The sequence below is a fragment of the Eulemur rufifrons genome, chromosome 14, assembly GCF_041146395.1.
Source record: "Eulemur rufifrons isolate Redbay chromosome 14, OSU_ERuf_1, whole genome shotgun sequence".
NCBI classification, from domain to species: Eukaryota; Metazoa; Chordata; class Mammalia; order Primates; family Lemuridae; genus Eulemur; species Eulemur rufifrons.
In genome coordinates, this window is record NC_090996.1 from 11,275,288 (window position 1) to 11,281,362 (window position 6,075).

Sequence of the window (6,075 nt, forward strand, 5' to 3'; positions counted from 1 at the left end):
TTGTTCTCCCATTAAAAAAGAATCAATATCAATGTCAAAACTTAATCATTTATTGTACTTTTATGTCAAAACTTAATGATTTATTGTACTTTTATATTATGGCTTCTTAAAAAAAAAACCCAACTTAATCATTTAAATAGAACTAGCATTATAACTCCCAATGTAGAATTTATTCTGTCAAGGGTCATCAATGGACTTTCAAACTGTGGACACAGGATATTCACAGTCTCAATTATCATCCCATAGATTACTTACGAACTACAAAGGGAAAAACATGGCTTTACAACAAAGAAATCTGGCAGTCACTAAGTGATCAAATTTAGTATCATAAACAGTAAACCAATCTAACCTGATGGGCCTCCTGATGGGAGGCCACACGAAGTGCACATAATTATTTATAGATAGTGACTTAATCTATTATCCAGACAAGAAGACTTCCGAGAGCAAAAGGGAGTACTAATAATAATTATGCTATCACAACAGGACTATCCTGGAGAAACATGGGAAAATGGTCAATCTACCTATGAAGTATTTACACCAAACATATTTACTCTAAATCCAATCAAGAGCCAGACCTAATTTTCAGTTTACAGGAAATAAAGGGGAGAGGAATTAGTTAAGCAACACAAGGAAGAAATAAACAAAGCCAGGAAGTGTTCCATTCTACAGAACTGGCCTGGACTATTCAAAAAAGGCAATATGGAGGGAGGAAGATAACTTCTAGATTAAGAGAGCTGTGAAAACCAAATCCAGTTAGTGAAAGGTAATTGTAATCTGTATTTTTTTAAAATAGCCATAAAGGATATGTTTTGTATAATGGGGAAAATTTGAATTTGAACTACATACTACATAAGAATACAGAATTAGTTTCATTTTCTTAGCTATGATGGTGGTCTTACCACCAGGTAGGAGAATGCCCTAGCTCTTAAGAGATAAAGATGATGAAGTGTTTAGGATTAAGTATGTCTTCTGTAACTTATTTTCATTTCACTCAGGACAGAAAAAATATGTAGAGTAAAAATGTGGCAAAATGCTAACAACTGGTAAATCTAGGCAAAGAGTATGTAGGTGTTTTCGATATTACTCTTTAAACTTTTTATTGTAGATAAATGAAAAGCAGGAATTGTAAAATATCATTAAATTAAAAATCAAATAAAATTATCTATTTTATAGGTACCGCCAAATCTAGATCCACTGAATGGGCGAAAATTTTTCAACAAGCAGCCAGCCTTCCTCACCCCCAACTTTATCATTTCCAAGAGGCACTCTCACTACAAACTAGAGTTTCAATATGCTTAAGTATAAATCATGTTAACCTAGGGTGGAGACTGAAATGTGAGATAGGAATTCAAGCAGGAAATGAATGGAAGGGCCACCAGAAGGCTGGGAAGTGAACAATGGAAGTTTAGCTGGCAAAGCAGAAATCAATCTCAATGGAAAGCAGAAGAAACACCTCTGCTATAATAATTGTTGTAAAGGAATCTAAAGGTTAAAATAAAAAGTGTACCCTTAAATAAAATACATCTGATATCTTGAACTGGCAGGGAAATGTCAGTGTTTCACATTCTATTCTAAGAGTGAATATATTTAAATCATTACTTTTTTCTTTTACATGTCCTAGGCAGCAAATTGCAACTCACAAATTTTAAAAAGCTTAGTAATTAGAAATTTAAAAAAATTTAAATGAACTCAAATGAGACTGTTTAATTTGTTTATAAAAAAAAAATAAACTTCCAGATGCTCACTGCATGCTTCTCTATCTGATACCAGATGCTTACCCTAAATTGTTCCCTCACAAGTTTTACTCATAGCTACTCAAAATAATATGTTGTGTCCCAAATATCTTCTTAATTAAAAATAACTTAGTTCAAAGCCACATTTGATAAGCTCATTTGTTACTTCAAACAAAATTGGTCTGCAAATTAATAATTTAATGTGAATATCTATGTGTAATAAAAGTACATATTTCACATACAGTTAAAAAAGTGCAGCTGTGGACAAAGGCTTTCTCATTCTTCAACTCAGTTTTATAAGCAATGCAGCAAGGCCTTCATAAGAGGTAAACATTTACACAATGGCATAATTATTCTAAAATTGCGTTTCTAATTTCACTATATCATTTAGCTTGCGGATATACACTCAGACCTGTACTCCTTTTATAATCACATGGTTATTTTAAGTCTGTAGGCCAAGACAACATTCATGTTTGTCAAATTTATAATGCACCTAGTAAACACAGCTTATATTTATAAAAATCAGTGAATGCAGAAGAAATTCATAATAGCCTAAATTTTGTACCAAGAAAGATACCTTCTGTCGTGGGTAATAAATACAATTTCTACACTATGGTTAGTATTTAAGTGAAATCTGAAAATCTTTTTCTCATAGGGCTAGAGAAGAGAATAAGGACAAACAAAAAGGTGGTGACATTAAATTTAACAAGTTTCTACTGATGACCTTTTATTGTCTAGCATTAAGAGAAAGAAAAATGATTTATGGCATAGTATGATTCCAGGGACTCCTTACACTTTTTCTTTACCTATTACTTTAAGTACAGAGTCATTCTGATGCATAGTTAGCCATGGGCTATGCAGCCAAGGTTGGAATCTTGACTTTGACACATACTAGCTATGAGACCCTGGGCAAGTTACTCAATATTTCTAAATCCCATTTTTTAATTCTGTGAAGTGGATATACCACTGACATCAATCACAAGGTTGTGTGGAGGAGGATTAAGTGAGATAACATGTGAAAGCAAATAGTACAGAGCCTAACCCAAAATAGATCTCAGTAAGTTAGCTCCTTTTTTTCCTTAGACCCAAGGCTTTTGAACCAATCCCAGAAGTATTTGCCAGTTAGTGTCCTCTGAACTTGAAAACGTTGACATATGCTGTAAATTCTTGGCCCTACTCCTCTGGAGCTTGAAAGTATTCTTACAAGTGGGAATTTCTGCTCCCTGTTTAGGGTCAGTTTTCAAAACTGTGATTCACCTAGTTTCTAATTACTCTCATTACCCAACCCAGTAACATCAGGTACTCTAACAAGGTCACCACACCCTCCTCAGTGTTCAGACAGGCTCCAATTCCGGGCACCAGTCTCACCAGCAGACCATTTTAAACTTCTTTATGTAGGATTTGTTTCGGCACAGGATCAGAAAACTTGATCAAAATACCGCCATTCTCCCTCCAAAGCAGGAGTTTTAATTTTCCAAAATGATCCCTTACTTTAATTGCGATTAGTAGGTGAAGCCCAGAAGGTCTCAGAATACTTTGTGGTAGGAAGCAGCCAAACAGTTACCCCACTCCCTAACAGGGCAAAAACTCTCCGGACTGACATCCTCCCCTTTGTTTTTAGATACCTGAAAACCCAGAGCCTACATGAAACCAAAAGATTAGATAAAATTGAGAAGAGGGCAGAACTAAGATAATTTCGGTAATTGAAGCAATAACTTGAAGAAGACAGAAGGTTCCAAAACTGAAGTATGAGAACAGATGGCTTCATAATCAAAGACTCTAAGCTACAATTTATTAAGTGCCTACCATGTTCCCAGAAGTGTTGTAAATACCGGGTTGGGGCCAGAAACATAAATCTGACACTATTCTGGTCCTCAAGTCTGGTGGGGTGGTGGTGGGGGAGGAGGGAGGGGAGAAAGGGAAGACAGATATGCATAGAATGCCCAGAAGCAGCAATAATAGCTAATATTTATTGAAAAACTACTCTGGGTCAGGAACTATTCCAAGCAATTTATGCAAATAAGTTCATTTGAGCCTCAAGAAACCCCTAAGAATCTTCTTATTGCAGATGAGGAAACACAGGCACAGAGTAGCAATCTTGCCAGGGTCACCCAACAAAGTGGTGGTGCCAGGATTGGCACTTTGGTAGTCCTACATAAAACGTTCCACGAAGCGAACAGGAGCGCAGAGAAGGGTGCAATTGTGACTTGGGGGCACGCGTCAGTCTTGCGGGGAAAGCTTGAGGAACTCGGGGGAAGGTTTTTCTCATTCGCGAAGGTCCCTCAATAAATGAAGGATTGAGGGTTGCCCTAGAGACAAACATTCCATGGGCGCCTACTGTGTGCAGGGACCTATTCTAAAAGCTAAAGAAAGAGATGAATGATCCCTCGGGACGCTCGATTTAGGGGAGAGCATTCTGCTTAACACAATTTTACCGACTGTGATAAATGCCCACAGGAGATGTGCAAACAGGGTTATGGGGGCGCAGAAGAAGCCGTTAATTCTGGCATCGGAGGCGGCTTGGAACCCGAAAATCTAGAGAAAAGCCATCTTTCCGTGGGAATCCGAGGCGCTCACAGGGCCCACACAGAACCAGTATCCCCCGCCCCTCAGGAGGCCCGCGCAGGGAGACCGGCCGGCCCCTCTGCCTCGCGGCCCCGCGGCCTAAGCCCCCGCCTCACCGCCCCCGCAGGTCTAAGTCCGGTGTCAGGCCGGGACAGTGGAGGTCAACAGGGCGAGACGCTCGCTCCTGCTGCCCCTTACCTGGGGTGGGGACAGTCCGGACGGGATCGGAGCGGAGAATTCGCGGACTCTGGTCAGTCGACGCGAACAGGCTCCGCGGGCGCGGGCGGAGGACCGAGGCCCAGAGGGAGCGGCTGACAGATCCCGGAAATGGCCACGGCGCCTGCGCAGCGCGGCCGCGCGGGTGGTCTGCGCATGCGCACACCTCGGGCGCGCGGTCGGGGGCTGGTCTGGCTGTGGCGGGGGAGGGTCGGCGTCTCAGTGGCTATGGTGGCCGCTCAGGGGCGGCGCCCCAAAACGCTAGAAGGTGTTGGAGCTGAGCCGTGGACGTCTTACTCCTTTCTTCTAAAAATTTTCTCAGAATTGCCAGCCGAGGTTTGGAGCTTTGGCGGTTTCACAGGTGCTTTTGTCAGGAGATGAGTTAACTGAGGATTGGGGTCTTTTGGGGCTCGTGGACCTGATGAACTACTAAGTTTTTCTTCCTTCAGAGAGCCCGGGCCGGAGCCAGTCCACCTTAGCGCGCCTCCATGCTCCCTCTCTGGAAAGCCTCTCAAGCCCCCCAGGAAACTTCTTGACCCTTCCTCGGTGCCCTGTTCCCAAGACGGCACCGCAGGAAAGAAGAGTTGGGGGAAATTATAAATTCCCCCCGTACATGTGAAGATAGTGTCTTGCTGTGAAGATGCATCTTTTTAAGAAATGCCCTGAACCCCACTTCCAACTAGGCTGCTACCCTGGAACCAGCAGAAATCCTGTGGCAGCATCCCCTGTCCCCCTCTTAACAGGTGGCTAACCAAGGACGTGTTTCTTTCCTTTTCGTGGTTTACACGTTTGATCCCAACGCTTGGTTGTAAGGTGATGTTTACGAAAGTGAACTTGTCAAACTCCCAATTTCAGACCCACACTATGTTCTTTGGGTTAGTGAGTCTCGCTGTTCATTGGAGCATTGATGCACCAGAAATCTTTGGTTTTAACTTCCCCATCGTGACAAAGTCTTTGGTGAGAGGAGTAACAAAGAGAAAGCAAAAAGATCATTGTAAATTAATTACTCCTCAGAGACACAACTTGGCAACGGAAGGACAGCATGCACAGAAAGCAAGGATTCCTCATATGTCTGCAAGTTACAGGAATCAGTCCCCCAAGTATGTGGAGTTGGTACCCAGAGCCAAAGTACCAACAGTAGTGTATTTGGATCCCACCTCTTTACAAAGTACACTGTCTTCTTTGAAGGAGCTTATACTCTGGGTAGATGAGAATAACACGTACAAATTAATAACAGACTCTTTATGATAAATGACAAGAAACGTTAGCCCTGGAAAAATAACGGACATTTACTATTAATCACTGGTTCTATCTTTTGAATCAGTATTTTTCAATTTAGCCTAACCAAAGCTTACCATTTGATGCATTTCATTTCATATTTTATGAGTCATTCCAGACGGTAGAATCTTAGCTCCAAAAAGGGGATCTTTAAATTAATCCGCTTTATTCTGTAACTGGGGAAACAAGACCACAGTATTTTGAGACTTGAAGGTTTTGATACAAGGCAGGGTCAGGACTTTCCTCCTGCTCTGGCTTTTCCTATTATACCATCATACCCTGG

The 6,075-nt window shown here is 41.3% G+C and overlaps 1 protein-coding gene across 1 annotated transcript in view; it reads right to left on the reverse strand.

The window, feature by feature from the left end:
• Nucleotides 1–4,602, reverse strand: part of ARPC1A (actin related protein 2/3 complex subunit 1A) — a 29,806-nt gene extending 25,204 nt beyond the window's left edge. Inside the window, exon 1 of the mRNA XM_069486525.1 lies at nucleotides 4,497–4,602. The gene's annotated coding sequence lies outside the window, so the exon portion shown is untranslated. The remainder of the gene's footprint in view (nucleotides 1–4,496) is intronic.
• Nucleotides 4,603–6,075: the final 1,473 nt, after the last annotated feature.